The sequence below is a fragment of the Camelus dromedarius genome, chromosome 7 (assembly GCF_036321535.1).
Source record: "Camelus dromedarius isolate mCamDro1 chromosome 7, mCamDro1.pat, whole genome shotgun sequence".
Lineage (NCBI taxonomy): Eukaryota > Metazoa > Chordata > Mammalia > Artiodactyla > Camelidae > Camelus > Camelus dromedarius.
In genome coordinates this window covers 31,765,633-31,783,282 of record NC_087442.1, presented here as the reverse complement: position 1 = coordinate 31,783,282, position 17,650 = coordinate 31,765,633, and the positions used below count along the sequence as shown (strand labels likewise).

The window sequence follows — 17,650 nt, the reverse complement described above, 5'->3', positions numbered from 1 at the left end:
AGATTATAATATGATATTTATGGTCAAATGTTTTAGGAAACTAAGTTAGAACCTCCTCAGGATATAATATTGGTGGAAAATGACTGGCCTGAGAAGGAACTACATCTGGCTAACCATCCGCTTATCTCTATGCTAAACAGTTCTATACAAATTTGTCACAAGATACAAATAGTGGTGGATCAAAAGACAAAAATATGAGACTGAATGTGATGGCTTTATAGGATGGATTAGTTTTCTTCTTAAAATCTATTCCTATCCCTCTACTGTCTTCTCCAAATGTTAGGCATACTTGTAATAATACTATTGCTGCATCTGTCATGAATACTGTATTAAATGGAGATGCTCAGATAAACTTGATTATTTTGCTGTAGGAGAGCCTTGGTCAAAGGCTGGTTGTGATCTGTGTAGTAAAGAATTAGGTCTTGCCCAAAGAGAGGTCCAGACTTTGCTTTCAGTTTCTAGGAAATAATCGCTGTCATCCCTGATAGAAGTGTCCTTGTTGAGTGTGGGGACTGGCCACACTGGACTCATGGCGTGGCCAGTCACGCTCAACTGTCCTAAGGTATGGGCTTGCCATGCAGGAAGACCAGCAGTGTAACTTAGGGTGAGGACTTTGAATCACACAGTATTGGTCAACCTGGAGACTGAGCTTAACCATGTGGGAAATAATCAAGCTATCATACTTACAGAATAAAGTCCCAATAAAAATTTTGAATACCCAAACTTGGCTGAGGTTTCCCGTTTGGCAATACTTCATGCATGTTGTCACACATCAATGTTGAGAAAGTAACACATTCTGACTCTGCAAGGACATAAAAATGCAAGCTTCATGTTGGAAACTTCCTGGACTCTGCTCTATGTGACTCTTCCTTTGGCTGATTTTAATCCTATTAATCCAAATCCTTTTCCGGTGATAAACTGTAATTGTAATAGTTTTCAATGAGTTCTGTGAGTACTTCTAGTGAATTATCAAAACAGAGTAGTTTTGGGAACCTCCTGATCTTGTAATTGGTGTCATAAATGAGGGTGGTGTCCTCTAACTGTATAGCTGACCTTAACTTCTAGGAATTCTTTATTTTTTTGTTGTTTATAAATTTCTATATTTTTTAAATGTGTAAAATTTTCACGCTATATTGTGGGGTCAGTGGTGTTGAACAGATATTTTCTTACATGTTTCTTACATAAAACTCTGAGTGAAAGATCCCATCTAGGCATTTATGTGGGGGTATCTGGACTATAGACCTGACTTTTAAAAAATGGCATAAAAATTCTGTTGCCCTAAAGTCAGCAAGGCTGGGAAACAGCTTGTCTGAGCATATTGCATACCAGTGAGGCAAAGAACAAAGAGCTGGGCGCCCAGGGGTATGTAACACTAACTCAAAAAGATACATTCACCCCAGTGTTTACTGCAGCATTATTTACAATAGCCAAGATGTGGAAACAACCTAAGTGTCTGTCAATGGACGAATGGATAAAGAAAATGTGTGTGTGTGTCTATTAGCCATAAAAAAGAATGAAATCTTGCCATTTATGACAACATGGATGGACCTTGAGGTCATTATACTAAGTGAAATAAGTCAGACAAAGAAAGACAAATACATATGATCTCATTTGTATATAGAATCTGAAAAGTTTTTAAAAAGTTATAGATATGGAGAACAGACTGGTTGCCAATGGGGAGAGGGTGGGGGTGAGTGAAACAGGTCAAGGGGATCAAACTGCCAGTTATAAAATAAAGAAGTCATGAGGATCTAATGTTCAGCATGAACTATATAGTTAATAATACTGTATTGCATATTTGAAAGTCACGAAGAGGGTAAATCTTAAGTATTCTTACCACAAAAAGAAATGCTGATTATGTGAGATGGTGGAAGTGTGAACCAATCCTACAATAGTTAAGCATTTGATATGTAAAATATATCAAATCAACACATTGTACACTTTAAACTTACACAATAGAATATGCTAATAGCTCAATAAATTTGGGAAAATAATTTATCCTAGAAATTCTTGTGAATTTGATATTCTACATCGTAGGATAATTAGCAATAATTTTTCAATTTTTTACAAGACAATAAAATTGAAGTTCCAGGAAAACATGTTCTATTTCTCTATTTCTCTTGACACCCCCATCCCCCATCCCAAAACACACACACACACACACACACACTGACTTCTGCCTCAGAGCAGTTTAGTCTGCCCAGCACAGACCTGCTCCTTGGCTATGCACTTGGCCTAAAGGCCCCCTCCCAGGTGGCTTTGTCCTCCAGTTACTCTGACCATGGTAATGCTTTTCTTGTCTATTCATTAACTTTCTTTTATAATTGCATCATCACACTTCTTTTCTTTGTATTCAAGGCTCTAGCCACTGATCACCATCTGTAAGGAAAGAGCCTCATTTTTCCATTATTATACACACAGCCCAGGCCCTTTATTCTTTTTTTCTCTCTTTCAGCATATACTCTCACTCCCCCTCACCCTTTTTCTCACTGTTATTGTCTATTCTTTTATCACAGTTCCTTTTTACCTGACAGTGTCTCATAACATTCACTGGGGTTAAATCCTTTGATGACTCTTCAAGTGCCTTCTCTGCCCAAATTGTATGACATTTTTGTTTTAGGTTTGTTTTATATTTTCACTGCATTCACAGTCTAGTGAATTTTTTACCTTGCTTTTCTAGTACTCTGTGTTTATCCTGCCCATTTAAACTGCCTAGTTGTTGAACAAATCTTCTTCAATTAAAGCATTCTGAATTTACCTGGCATGTGCCTTTGGTGGAATGGAATTGAACATTGCTAGAGATTAGATGATTAGAAACTGCTTGCTACTGGTGGCAATAATGATAAAGTGGGAGACATAGTCCCCATTTAAATTTCATGTTTTCCTGGATTTCCTAAATTTTATTTTCAATTTGTCTAACATAAATAAAGAGTTATTTGATACTATCAAGGTGTTTGCATTGATATGGCTTCTCTGGGATGTTTAGTTGGTTGGTGGTTTGTCCTTCATTAATTAAAAAAAATCTGGATAATAAATCCACTGAACTATATATATTTTTTAATATGACCTAGGACAAATTACTTAACTTCTCTGAGCCTTGTTAGTTTTCTCATCTGGAGATAGCAAATAAGATCTATTTCACAGATATTTGGAGAGGACTAAAGTAAAGGCAGTGTACAAAGCACCAGGCTTACTGCTTGGAATATTTTAAGTGCTCAACAATTACTAGTTTCTTTTTGTTTTCTTTTTCAATGAGATTATTACTCTTTAAAGTAGAACATTTAAAGTCTAAAAATGTACATTTATCACTGTCTTTAAATTACTTTCATAGATGGCTTTATGATTATGCTAATAATACTTACCTTTTAAAATGACTAAATAGATGAAAAACACAGGATTTTAAAGTTAATTTTGAATCTATTAGATTTTTTTTAACACATAGCTATCAAAGACCCAGATGTGTACCATATGAGTTGATGAAAATGTACATAGGAAGTTGTGATAAAAGCTTTTCTTTTTAGTCTTATCGTATCTTAAATTCAAGGTTACTCTTATACAGCTGGTACATATTAAATATAATATTTTGATTTATATAAAAATGGTTGGCCTAAGTATGGGAAAGTTGAACAGAAAATTGGGAACATTTCCTCTTGGGACATAGTGAAGTTGGGATGGTATCTCTGTATTTCTAGAGCATCTCTTCAATATAAACAAGGTATCACAATTAGAGAAAATTATTTTGGTGATAATATTTTGTCCTAAATGTAGACTTTTGTTCATCTACAGTCTCTTTTAAAACAAACAAATACAAATTCTATAGCATATATCTAGAGGACTGCAATTGGAAGAACTACATTTAAAAAAAAATACTTGAAATGACAGAAGTTGAGAAGTACCCTCAACTGAGAAAAAAAAAAAATAAATATATGAGTAATAAAAGGATCAAGGGAAGGTGTTGTGGCAAACACTATCAGTTCCATATCTCTCAGCCATTCACTCTGATCTCTGCTGACGGAGCTCTGATTTGTCTGGCTTGGCAATGGACTCAGTCTCAAGTGATAAAATGTGATTGTTTGTTTCAGGGAAGCCGATAATTAGGATTTTGCCCCTTTCCCCTGTTGTTCTTGAGCTAGTGGTGGCACAGTTTAGAGAAGCGACACATGAGGGAAGTCTGCTTGCGAGCTTCAGGGAAGCTTTTCTTTCTTATAAAAAGGCACAGGAGAGACCATGCTAGAACTGCCCTGTCCCTCTTTTTCTTGCTGCAAATGGGAACATAACGCCTGGAGTTTTTGCAGTCAACTTGCAAGCATAAGGTTGCAAGCATAAGGAGAAGAACCAACACACCAAGGATGATAGAACAGTAAGTTAAAATTATCTGGTCACCTATAACTGTTTAAGCTGCTAGGCCAACCTTGAAAGTATATATCTTCAGAATTTTTCGTTAAGGCACAGTAAGTGTCCATATGCTGATTAAATCTGCTATTGCTTAAAAGCAAAAGAATTCCTAAATGACACAAGGGCTTTCTTTTTGTTTGGGGTTCATTAGTACAGTTGTTGCTGTTGCTGGTGTTTCGTTTTACTTTTTACAATGTAATATAAGCACAATTGGTTGAAAAATTAAAAAAAAAATTCAGGCAACCCTAACATCCAAAAATTGGAAGCAACCCAAGTAGTCATCAACAAGTGCATGATTAAGAAATTGTAGAATATCTGTTCAATAGAATACCACTCAGCAATGAAAAGAAATGACTATTGATATACATAACATGGACAAACCTCAAAATCATTATGCTAGTGAAAGAAGCCAGACACAAAAGACTGTAGGACTCAATTTATATGAAGTTCCAGAACAGGAGAAGTTAAACTGTTATCTGTTTAGACATGAAGAAATAGGCATAGCTGTGTTTAATAAAGGAATGACGATTTTTTTTTCTTAAATACTATCCAGGAACATAAACAAATAGACTTTCAGGCTGTGCCAGTAGTTATACCCTCTGGCTTTATTACAATCCACTGTCTTCCCTTCTAATTCTTGGCTTTCTCTGTTTCTATTTACTTTTTTAAAACTTTATTTTGAAATAATTATATAGTTACAGGAAGTTTTTTTAAAATTACAGTGAGTTTCCCCTAGTAGTTACATCTTATGTAACTATAGTTTAACACTAAAGCCAGGAAACTGACATTGGTACAATGCATGCATACAATTCTGTGACGTCTTATCACATGTATATTTGCATAACCCCCACAGCAGTCAAGATACAGAACTATTCCATCACAACAATTATCCCTTGTGCTACACTTTTATAGTCACAACCACTCCCCTCACTCTACTGTCTGTAACCCTCCCCACCCCCTGCCCACCCCCACCCCAACCATGAACTACTAATCTGTTTCCCATCTCCATAATTTGGTTATTCTGAGAATGTTATAAAAATAGAATCATATACTATGTGACTTTTCAAATTGACTTTTTCACTCAGCAAAATGCCCTTGATCCATCCAAGTTGTTGTGTGTATCAAAAGTTCTTCCTGTTTATTACAATGTATTCCACGGTATCAATATAACAGTTTGTTTGACCATTCAATTATTGATGAATATTTTGGTTGTTCCAAGTGGAATGTTACAAATAAAGCTCCCACAAAAATTCTTGAACAGGTTTTTTTTTTTGGTGGACCTAAATTTTCATTTCTCTGGGATAAATGTCTAGTAGTACAATTACTGGGTTGTGTAATAAGTTTAGATTTTTAAGAAACTGCCACACTATTCTCCAGAGTGGCTGGATGTACCATTTTCCATTCCCACCAGCAATGCATGACGGATCCAGTTTCTTCACATCCTTGCCAGCATTTGTCATTGCCGCTATTTTAAACATTTTTATCAGTCCTAAAAAGGGTCTATTAGCTAGTGATGCCAAACATCTTTTCCTGTGCTTATTTGCCATTTGTATATCCTCTCGGATAAGTTGTCTCCTCATATCTTTTGTCAATTTTTAAAACTGCATTGTTGCTTGCTTTCTTTTTTCACTCTCAAGTTTTGAGAGTAGTTTATGTGTTCTAGATACAAAATTCTTCAGATATGTGGTTTGCCAGTATTTTCTCCCAGTCTTTAGCTTGTCTTTTCATGTCTTTCTAACAGTTGTTTGAAGAACAAAGGTTTTTTTTTAAGTTTTAAATAAGCCCAATTCACAAATTTATTTTTAGTACAACAAGCTATCATTTTGGTTTAGATGGGTTCTTCTTTCCAAGTAATAGCCATCTTCCCTTTTCTAGGTATTCTTCAAATGTCTACTTTGTAAATAAATGAAGCAATTTAATCCTAGCCTAAGAAAGACCAATCTAATAATACCCAGGTTACTTTAAATAAGCTTTACCAGAGTTAGCTGTGTAATCATTTAAACATCAATAAATTAAACACCAGTAAATGTATTACATGAAAGTCAGAAATCTTCCAAAACCAGAATCAATAATCAAAAACTGAAAATAGAAAGATTTATTTTTACTATAGAGAATGTTAGGATACAGAGAAGAAAAATGAAAGTGTATTAGTAATATACTTTCCTTATGTGATTTTAAGAATTATACATAAAACCAGTTGATTAATACTTTTTCAGTGAATTTTTATGCTGTTTATATGCTAATCTCAAATCTCTCTAATTTAAGCAAACCATTTTTCATGGTGACTTTTTTTGCTTCTATCATCATTATTCAAAAAACAATATTCAGGATCTAATATGTTCAGTCATCTCTCTTTTCACATGACTTTCTCAGTGTGTTTTTTAGAAATCTAAGTTTATACAGTCGTCCCTTGTTATCCGTGGAAGGTTGGTTCCAGGACTCAGTGTATACCAAAATCCAAGGATGCTCAAGTCCTTTAATATAAAATAGCATAGTACAGTTGGTATCCCTCGGTTGGGAAGACTGACCGTAGCTGGCAAAATAATAGTGTCACCTATTCTGTTTACTGGTTGTGAATGATAAAGACAGGTTCACCTAAAACACTTAACTGAGACTGCCCCACCAAATCTCCACACACAGCATGCTTCTTACAAGCTCCTTAGATTTCAGCCTATGTTTACTGACTATGTTATCTGTGGAGAAGCATGTGTACCTGATTGTTCTGTATTTCCACCTCAGGAAGATTTCCTCTTGCCAGTGAACATCTTAGGGAAAGGCCCTGCTTTAGAACGAGCAAAGTAAGGAAACCTACGCACCCATGTGAAGGCCCACAATACTCTGCAGCCCAGAATATTCTCAAGGAAGGACTTCCTGAGGTTCTGCCATAGAAGAGAAGTGGACCAGGAGGCCGGTTCCAACAAATGTGCCCAGCACGTGTTTTTCTCTTCCAGCTGAGACAGCTCTTGACATTAGAGGAATCTTTGATGATTCCTTCATCAAATCCTTGATGAACTTGATTATGGTAGAATTAAGGACTGCCCTCAGATAACCAGTGCAAAGTTAAGAATGGTTGGGAAGCAAGGCACCCATAGTATATACCCTATGCTATAAGCAAAGCTGGTAGTGAGGAAGCAATGCAAAAGCAAGATCACCTAAAGGAACTTCATTCTAGAGGGGTCAAACGTTAGCTCCAGTATAAACCTTTAGGAAGAAGAACACCTTTAGGAAGCTGAGAGGAGGGAGTCTAGGTTTGCCTGGGGCAAACAGAAAGCATACTTACTAAATAACTGTGTTCAGCTTCAATTTAGGCTACAAATGTCCAGATGTAAATTGTTCAACATGCAATCAAGAAAAGCAATGAGGACATTGACTCATTGACATGCAAGAATTTTTGGAAAGAGCTTGTGTAGCTGGGGTAGCCAGCTATCTCTGGACTCTATTTCCTGACTACTCTTAATAAGAAGTCTCCAAGAAATATCACTTCATAACAAAAATCCATACCCAAACTCCTTCCTTGGGAAGAATCTTGGATTAGGTGACCTCTAAGCCCTTGTCTAACCTAAAGATTATGATTCTAAGATGTTAATATTGACAGACAAATAATGTAGACTTGATAAATATTTGCTGAAATGAATTGAACTGAGCTGAATTCAGGAAGTAAAAGGGTCTATATTTTATGACCACAGTTTATCTAATTCTCACAGTCAATCAGCTGTATGAACTTCCTTTCCTTTGAAAGTCTTACATTTGCTCACCACATTTCCCTGCTAAAATCTGTGAGGTAGAGCTTATCTTACTAACCACATTTTAGAGGTCAGATGCTTTCAATCATTCATTTTAGTGTCTTTTCCCCGATATCATTATGTCCCAACATAGAGTTTTTATATCTTTTATCTGAAAATAAATTACCTGAACTTGATTGCATATAGGATTGTAGACTAATGAGCATGGATTTTTGCTTAACAGATACTCAATTTTTTTTCTAGCAAAGATACTTTATGATTTATGATCCTTAATGACCTAGTTATTTGAGAAAACCATGGATGGTATCAATGAGTTTTATTCAATTGGTTAAAATATCATACATTTCTTTCACCAGTTCAGACATCTTTGTCTTTGATCCCGATTCACAGAATTTAGTGAGGAGGTGGAAAAGAGAATTGTTATAGAAGATGAATCAACAACATGATGGACAAAGGATCATAGAAGTAATGAAAAGATTTTTTAACTTCAAAAAATAAGTCAGAAAATGTGAGAATCTTTGGGTAAGGAAATGAAATCTTGCTTTAGCAGAAAATTGTCTGATACTTATGATATATTCTTACAGGATGAATCGTATTTATTTATGATCATACACACAATGATAATATTCTGTGTAATAGATTCCTGAAGTAAACTCAACAGTGCACTTGGTGTTCATAGTCACTTGAGGACATTATCAAAATAACTAAATAATTAATATACCTGCAATACTATCCCTGTGTTATGAAAATTATTTTGTGTACCTATTTTATCTGCTTGTTTAAATTCACATGACAATTTAGATCTAATCAAAATTGATTACATAAAAATATTATCAAAATCCAGAAATGACTGTCTGTGCTTTTTCATGATTTAAGAAACTTTAAAAAAAATCAACTGAGCACAAAATTATTATTTGGGTTTTTTTTTTTTTAATGAAGACAGAAGGCATAATTACCAACAGATTAGGCAATCCATTTGTTTTAGCATCTTTATTGTAATTTGATAAAAACATACTTATTGACTTGCTAATTTTTGCTAAACTAATTTAGAACTTGTGTTGACCTTCTCTACTCAACTACTGTAATGGTGCTATAACCTAATTAGGAAAACCTCAAGAGACAGTGGTTGTTTCTTATGATTAAATATGAAGTGAGAATCTAGTCTTACTTTATCAGCTCTCAGTGTGCTTTTATTCATTTACCTGGAATAAGACTGAAAATACCTTAGCAGTTATCCTGCTCCCTGTAATCAAAGCTTAAAAAGTCTTTTACTGATACAACTTTTTATTGGTATGTAAGGTTGTCCCTCTGTCTCTGAGGGGGATTGATTTCAGGAACCCACGCAGATACCAAAATCAAAGGATGTTCAAGTCCCTGATATAAAATGGTGTAGAATTTGCAAATAACCTATGCACATCCTCCAATATACTTTAAATCATCTCTGGATTACTTAATACGATGTAAATGGTATGTAAATAATTGTAAATACAGTGCAAATGCTATGTAAATAGCTGCGTGGCAAGTTCAAGTTTTGCTCTGTGAAACTTTCTGGAATTTTTCTCAAATATTTTCAGTCCTCAGTTGGTTAAATCTGAGGATGTGGAACTGAAGGATATATAGGAAGGGCCAACTGTATAGGAAGATACCAAGTTAAAATAGATTTCGTTGTAAGGTGAGTTGTGTAAAACTTGGAATGCATTTTCTCAGAAACAATGTTGTAAATGGTGTTCAGATACCCTGCTAGTTCATGAAAGGTACTCAACATATGTGGATCTGATGTTTATTTGTATTAACAAAATGTAGAATACCACTCTATTCAGTACATAAAGTACAAAGGAACATCGGAATGTAGTTTTATATTTAAATTATGTACTGTGCTTGAGATAAGCCCAGTTTTTTTTTTAAGAGAATGTTGATTGGGGGAACCAAATTTGTGGCAATTCTAAAAAGTACTTTAGGATATTGTCTCTCAAACATAAATTTTAAAACAGTTACTTAATAAAGTATTTTTCCCAATTATCAATACATCTTCATTGCAGAGGATTTGAAAATATGAAAAGTAGAAAGGAAAAATAATCACCTGAAATTCTACTATTTAAATATAACCTTTCTTATCCTGTTTATATTATTAATCTATGGCTGTGTAACAAATTACCCACCCCCCTAAACTTAGCGGCTCTATGTCAGGAAACATTCTTTAGCTCGTAGTTTTTGAAGGTCAGGAATCCAGGAGCGGCTTAACCGAGTGGTTCTTGCTCAGATACACTCACAAGGTTGTAATCAAGTTATTGGCCAGGGTTGCAGTCATTTCAATAAGTCCTAATTGGGAAAGAAAAGTCTACTTCCAAGTTCACTCACTGGGTTGTTGGCAGCCCTCCGTTCTTCCCTGGCTGCTGGCCGAAGGCAGCACTTCCTCACCGTATAGGCCTCTTGCTACATGGCATCTTGCCTGAGCAAGTGATCTAAGAGATAGATCCAGACAGAAATCACACAGCCTTTTACAACCCAAGCTCAAAAGGGACAGGCCGTCACTTGTACCAAACAGCTGGATCCTGAAACAGTGTGGGAGGGGACTACACAAAAGTGGAGGCAGGGATGATTGTGAACCAGCTTGGAGAATAGTATCAAAATGAGATGTTTCTTTCTGGTCTTTTGGGGGTACATTTTTATATACTATTTCTCCACCAAATAATATAACTAAAACATTTTCTATATTATTAAAACATCTCATAATATTGTTTTAGTGGTTAGATCATAATATATATTGTTGACTTTTATATTGTTTCCAAATATGCACTATTATAAATAATTCTATGATAAACAGCTTTTGCATGGAGTTTTTCCATCTGTACTTCAGAAACTTTCTCTTGGATTGCAATCTAGCTTTGGGACTAATTCAAAAAGCCTTAACACAAGTTCCCAAATTGCTTTCCAATTGGATGGTATCAGCTTAACTCTCAGAGGGATCTAGCAGGGCCTGTTTCACTGCTCCTTTATCTGGGGACTTTCATGGTTTTAGAAGCTAATAGTATTAGTTTTTTGTTTTCTATTTTCCTGTTAGTTTCCCTGTTTCTTGATTTCTTACATCACTAGCTCTGCTTTTAAACATGTTACCATCATTGTATGTGTGTGGATACATGTGTGCATATGTGTGTTTTCTTGGAAGAGAGGGAGCGAGAAAAAGAGATAGAGACAGAATTAGTGAGAAATGTTTTCCTGACTTAACAGGAAAAAGAATCAGAAGTGTGTGTGCAGTGGGGGAAGAATTTAGAGAGGAGGTAAGATGTAACTGAGAAAGTAGTGCCCAGTGCTCTACTTGAGGCCAGAGTGCTGATACAAAAGAGCTTGCACCCTTATGAGGCAGGAAAAGGTGCCTGGTGGGGCAAAGAGTTTGGGGAGTGCAGTTTCCTATGACTGTCCCCAGGGCACCCTGCTAGCCCAGGATAACATTCTTTCCTCACTGGAGTGTTAGAGAGGCTGATGAAGAGGGAAACATATGAATCCCTTCTAAACTCAGAATATTTATGTTCTCTTCCTTTCTTTTCCGTTCTTTTCACTTTCTTTTGCTTTTCCTTTCTTTTCAGTTCTGGTCTGTTATAAAATTCTTTTCCAGTAGTGAAATCATGACAAATTTGAAGTTAATTTTTTCATAAAAATGCATTCCATGCTTAAGAGTAATATGAGATAATTCAAGGGATTGCCTGATACATTTTCACTGTTGTTAAACCCTCCATTGTTTATGATATAAACATGTTTTTACCACAACTTTCCAGTTTTGTCTGAAGGTTAGAAGTTTCCTGAGGCTGTCATGTGTTTATAAATTTTTGATTAAGGGATGTATTCTTATATTTATTTCTTAAATTTTCATCACAAAAAAAATAGCCTTAAGAAATAAATTTCCTTGGTTTCATTGTTTTCTTTATATACCCCTATCTTATGCTGTATTGAAATTTATGTTTTATTAAAATAAGCTTTTATATATCTTATATCTCTGATGAATATAAGCTCTGGGCCGAGACCTAATCTTACATATCTTTAGTTCTCAGAATACCTACCACAGTGCTTAATATATAAATATTTGTTGAGCCATTAAATAATGCAATTGGGAATTTGAATGTCAGGGTGAATATACTTTTATATCTGTCTGCTAAGTTCTTTCATATAAAAATAATGAAAATCTTCAGTTATTACTATTTTAGCCAAATGATTGGGTAGCAAAGTAGACTTGAAGATTTGTTGAAAATGATACATAGCTAAAAATATATCTGACAAAGTCTGACAATATATTTAACATTGAAAATCCATTTGTCTGGGGCATTCATTCATTCATTCACTCCAAAAAAATTATTAACTATCTCATACTTGCCAGACATATTTGCTGTATCAGACTGGAGAATTTAAGATTAAACTCCACTGGCTACAGAGAAGCTTGGCATGATTCTAAGTGACGTATGTTTTAGATATGTTTTAGATAGCAGAGAAGAGGATGAACTGGAACAAAGAGAAACTGAAAATAGGAAGGTTATTAGAAAGTTATCAAGAATGACCAAGTAAGAAATGAGGATAGATAGAAGACAATGGAAGATTAAGTAGGTAGCAGTGAACAGCACCTAACACTGCTTGCATATAAGAAGAAGGAGGTGGCATCTGGCTCTAGGAACTGGGTGGATTAAGGTTTTGTTGATCATTTTTATCAGATGGCATAAGGCAGAGCTGGACAAGGAGAGGAGAGGGCAAGTTGGTAGCTTTCCACAATTCAAATGGTGCTATCATTAAGCAACTGAATAAACAAATCTAAAGTTTAGAAGAGAAATATCTCTGGGGCATTTTGGAAATTGTCATTGTGAGGTTGGTGATAAAGATCATAGCAGAAGGAGGAAAGAGGAGGAGGAGCTACAGAAGGAGAATCTGAAGGAGGAGGAGAAAAAGGGGAAGGAGAAGAGAGCAAGTGACAACTTTTATATGATCTGTGACAATTAAGCACTTCAGTACACTGTTTGGGTGAAAACTGCGATGGCTACCGGAGCCATACAGTTATTAAAATAAAATTCTGCACCAATGCAGTATCTTGATATAGTTCTTTTTTTTTTGCTCATAGATTAAAATATATCAAGGTTATATTTGGTCTCATAGCCTTTATTTCTTAAGAGTATAGTGAAGGCCCCCTAAGAGTGGTTTTTGCCCCCCTAGGAGTCCCTGAAGATTATTAACCCTGAAAAAAATCATAAGCTGTGGTTTCTGTTAGCACCTCTTGCCATCAGTTTTTCCATGATGAACACTTGGAATTAACAGTGACGAACCTCTTTACACTCTTGAAGAAAGTCTTGCAGACTCTGACTGACTTTCAAGAGAAACAAGTCCTTTTCTCCTGTGTATTACAGTGGACATGACATGACAGCTAACCATCTTCAATACTGTACTGACATCCAAAGAAAGGTATCACTAAGCCTTATCGATTTTGATGGATATGAGGAAAACATAAAAAGATGGGGGTTTGTGGCAAAAAACGCCTTCTATGGAGTAAGGAAGAAGGGTTATTGTATGTTTAGAAACATGAAATTGTTCAATAATAATAATCAGAGTTTTATTAACTAGCTCTGTGATCTTGCTCTCATCTCTGGATCTTTGCTTTATGATTTTTAAAATGAAGTGATTGGACTAGAATATCTTGAAGCTTCCTTCAGCTCTAAAATTTCACAGTAACTCAGAGACATACAAACTGTAAGACTAATTTAATTGTAGAAACAACAAGCAAAGGACTCTTGCACCAGGCAATTCAACAGATTTGAATCAATGTGGAAGTAAGTAAATATCAGGGATTGGGCAATTTAACTAATGCTTACTTTTATGCAGACAAGAATATGTCAGAAAAATCTGGGTTCTGTTAATTTAAGCATATGAAATTGTCATTTGTGTGAGTCAAAGTTGGTCAAATACGGACAATTTAGTGTGATTCAGCTTCATATTATTATTTCTAGTGAATAGCTTACCAGAAAGAAACAATTGTTACATTTTATTTTAAATTATTTTCTGGAAAATATAAATTTACTAATCAAGTCCCTAACATGGAAAGGGGTCCAACATTATAGATAGTGAAATATTCTGAGATCCTTAAAAAAATAGATGTGCTATAGATATATGCCATTGGATTGGTGTGGGGAAAAGAGTTTTCATTGCTTGATAGAAGCTTTTGAGTCAGCATTGGAATTCTTTATCCAGTAATGGTCCTCTTTCCGTATTCCTTTGAATAAAGGCTTACTTGGTAAGATTCTATCCCAGAGCAATTGATCTTTGTCTCCAAAGCAAGGTTAACCAGAACTGGAACCTGATTTTAACTGCCTTCCAATCAATTTTTGAAAGACACTCACAGTCAACCTCTTAGCAGAGAAATGCCATGTTTACGTGTTTCAAGATTAGATATACTAACAGAGAATGAAGTTGCATTTAAGAGAGAGTTAAGAGTCTATTATTCACTCCAGGACAAGTGTGGTCCCTAAAGTTGCAGCTCCATTTGCTATCAGAAGTCTGTTAGAAGTGAGTGAAGGGGGGAAGGGTGATGGAACTCTGCATCCCACAGCTGATTTGAAAAGGCTTTATCTGGAGGTTGGCAGATGTAGGGTATTACTATTTTTTCTTCTTCTGAAGGTGAGATGACTAGAGAATCCAGGTAGAAGCATGGGTTTATGAGCACATATTTGTTCGTTCATGATCCAGTTAATTTTAGGGTATGTGCTATAAAAATACAAACAAAAGTATAGTCTGTGACTAAAAAAAAAAATTAGCTGGGAAAGCTCATTAAGATTTATTATAGGTCCCAAATTTTGTAGTCCCGAAGCTTAACGACAGATGGTGGTGTAACTCCACCAATTTTGCAACCTCTACATTTACTTTGACGTTGTAACATAGATAACCCTTGATTTGACTTCGGTGAAACTAAAATTTGCTCTTTTTCCTAAAATGCATCTGGGAGGAGAGTGGGGAATAGGAGAATGTCTAAAAGGAGTCTGTTTATTTGCTTATTTTCAGAAAACTATAGTGGACTTGAAAAATAGGAACCTGATATGTGCCCGTTCTTCTGTGCGAAAAGAAAAATGTTTTACCTTTCATTTAAAGAAGACTGTTGTTACAGGCTATTTGGTGAGTAATACAATTTTGAAGATGGTATCTCTAACAAGAAAAAAATAATTTAAAAAACCCTGCCCTTTTCCTTTATCCCAGCGGTCTCTCCAACAAGACTGTTACGTTTTAAGTATTAGTCACAATTATACCAATAAGACGACTCTGAAGAAGAAAAATGTAATTGTTCTTTAACTGAAAGTTTTGGAGAAAACAGACCTAAGTGTGTGAATAATTATATTCTTGTAACAAATAACTAGAAATCCAAGCGGTTCATTCAGAGAAGCATTTAACCAACGTTTCTAATACGTGTCATTCACGTAAGTTGCTTTTCTTCATCTTGGCTTTAGTTGGTTCCATTTGGGGTGATTTGTTTAGCTCAAGATGCGCTGGCAGTGACTATTTCAAACGAATTTATCTTTCACCTGGACCATAATAGAGCAGTGTCTGGGAATTTGTTGATTTGCGGTTTCATTGTAAAATAAAGTTGAAATCAAATAAATTTTTGTGAGAGAACTTCGAGGGCCACTTGGTGAAACTCCTCAATTACCCAGTAGCTCCGTTTAACTTTCCCCTGGAACCTCTTTAAACGACTTTTGCAGACCCACGTGCTATAAAGGAGACTTGAGCTGTGGCTACGACCCTGCGCAGCGACTACAGGGACAGAATTTGGCTTCCCCCCTCTCTCTGATATGCAGGCTTTCGTTTCAAGGCTGCCGTGATCCAGCGGGCTGACCAGTGACTTGTGCAAAAGAAAACTATTCGTTCGCTGTTTGCCCTTTCAGCGTTTCCCTCGGCTGCGGAAACCCGGTTTTCCTATTATTATACTTCAACTTTTTTAGGAGTCTGTTAGCACAGAGCGCTAAACCCCGGCCGGCTCCACCAGCAGCGAGGCGAACAAAGCCTGCAGTGTTCCGGGCCTTGCCAGGGCGGGGGTGGTGGGCGAGGGAAAGGAATTGCAAATAAATATATTTTATGACCACCCATCAACAAACTACGTGCCACCGTGGCAGCCCCTGGTAGCCGGGCTGGGTCTGCAGTGTGGCCGGGGGCGGGGGCTGGGAGGGAGGTGACGGTAGAGGGGGGAGGCGAGCCGCGAGCCCCGGGCCTGAACTTTCACCTCTCGAACCCGGGCCCAGCCCATTGGCTGCGGGCGAGGGGTCCGCCGAGGGCAGCGGCTCCTGGCAGGACCCCCTGTCTCAACTCCCCAGGCGTAGTCCCTGCGGGGAGGGTGGGTGGCCCGAGAAGGGCAGCAGGCGAAGAGGAGATAGATTATGGGGGCGAAATTAAGCGGGGGACGCAAGGGGACTGCAGGCTCAGCCCCGCTTAAAAAGACCCCTGGCCAGGGTGCGCGGCCAATTGAGAAAGATGTGCTCCTCCGACTGAGATATCCTTTTGCACCTCCTGGCGCCTGGCTATTTTACTCACAGGAAAGAAACGTCAGTGGCGTGAATTTCACCAAAACGTGTCTTTGTGTACAGAAAAGTGAAAGGCTAACTAAATGTTCCTCTCCAAATCTCGAGAGCATAACCCTCTTTCTTTTCTCCTCGTTGGGAACTTGAACTTCTCTTCCAAGTTGTCCAGACTCATTTATAATAAACCTATCCCGCTCACTTCCTCCGGACCCCTAGAGAGAAAGGGAAGTAAGTGGGGTCGGTGTAGCAGAGGAGGAAGAAGAAGGAAAAAAAGTGAGGAGCTGTAGACCTTTTGACTGTTCTGTTACCTTTATTCACAAACGCAGTGGAAAGGTATGTCCTCGGCTCTCCAAGGATTTCGACGCCGTTTGCTCTTTTCCAAAATAGTTTCAGGCTAATTCAGAGAAGCCGCTTTTTATTCGGGGTTGCTAGTGAAGAATAAACGCAAATTACTTAACATAAAATGATCTCCACCTTTCAAAAGGGCGACGTGGGGTCATTTGCGTCTGGTGTTTTGTAATTTAAATGACTTCTGCCTCCTGTCCTCGCTCCCATTTTTAAAAAATTTGGTTCACTAATCAGCCTGCATTTCTAAAAAAGACAATTTTTAAGAGTGGGGACACAATCCATAAGCAGGGCATTTAATTTAAAGACTGCCTGGAGTTTTTTTGAAAGCTCACAGAAATCCCCGCAATTCAAAGCCCAGCTCTACCTCGTTCCTCGTTCTCCTGGCAGGGACCGTCTTCCCAGAACCAGCCCCGTTGCTTATTGACTTAATTGGTTTCACTAGAAAACTTGACGGTGTGTTTACAGATGTGGGTGCCAGGGCTGCTTCCTCCCCGGGAGAACTGCGGGTTCTGGAGGGAAGAGTTGCTGGTGGCTGGGGGTGTGTGTGTGTGTGTGTGTGTGTGTGTGTGTTCGCGTCTGCCCTTTAGAGAAAGGGCGCGCTGCTCTTTGAGAAAAAGAAACACTCAAAGGCAG

General features: G+C 37.0%; 1 long non-coding RNA gene across 1 annotated transcript in view; it reads left to right on the top strand.

Annotated features, from left to right (window-relative positions):
• Positions 1–15,430, top strand: part of LOC135321672 (uncharacterized) — a 228,093-nt gene extending 212,663 nt beyond the window's left edge. The window contains exon 10 of the long non-coding RNA XR_010381609.1: positions 15,165–15,430. This is a non-coding gene — a long non-coding RNA (uncharacterized LOC135321672). The remainder of the gene's footprint in view (positions 1–15,164) is intronic.
• Positions 15,431–17,650: the final 2,220 nt, after the last annotated feature.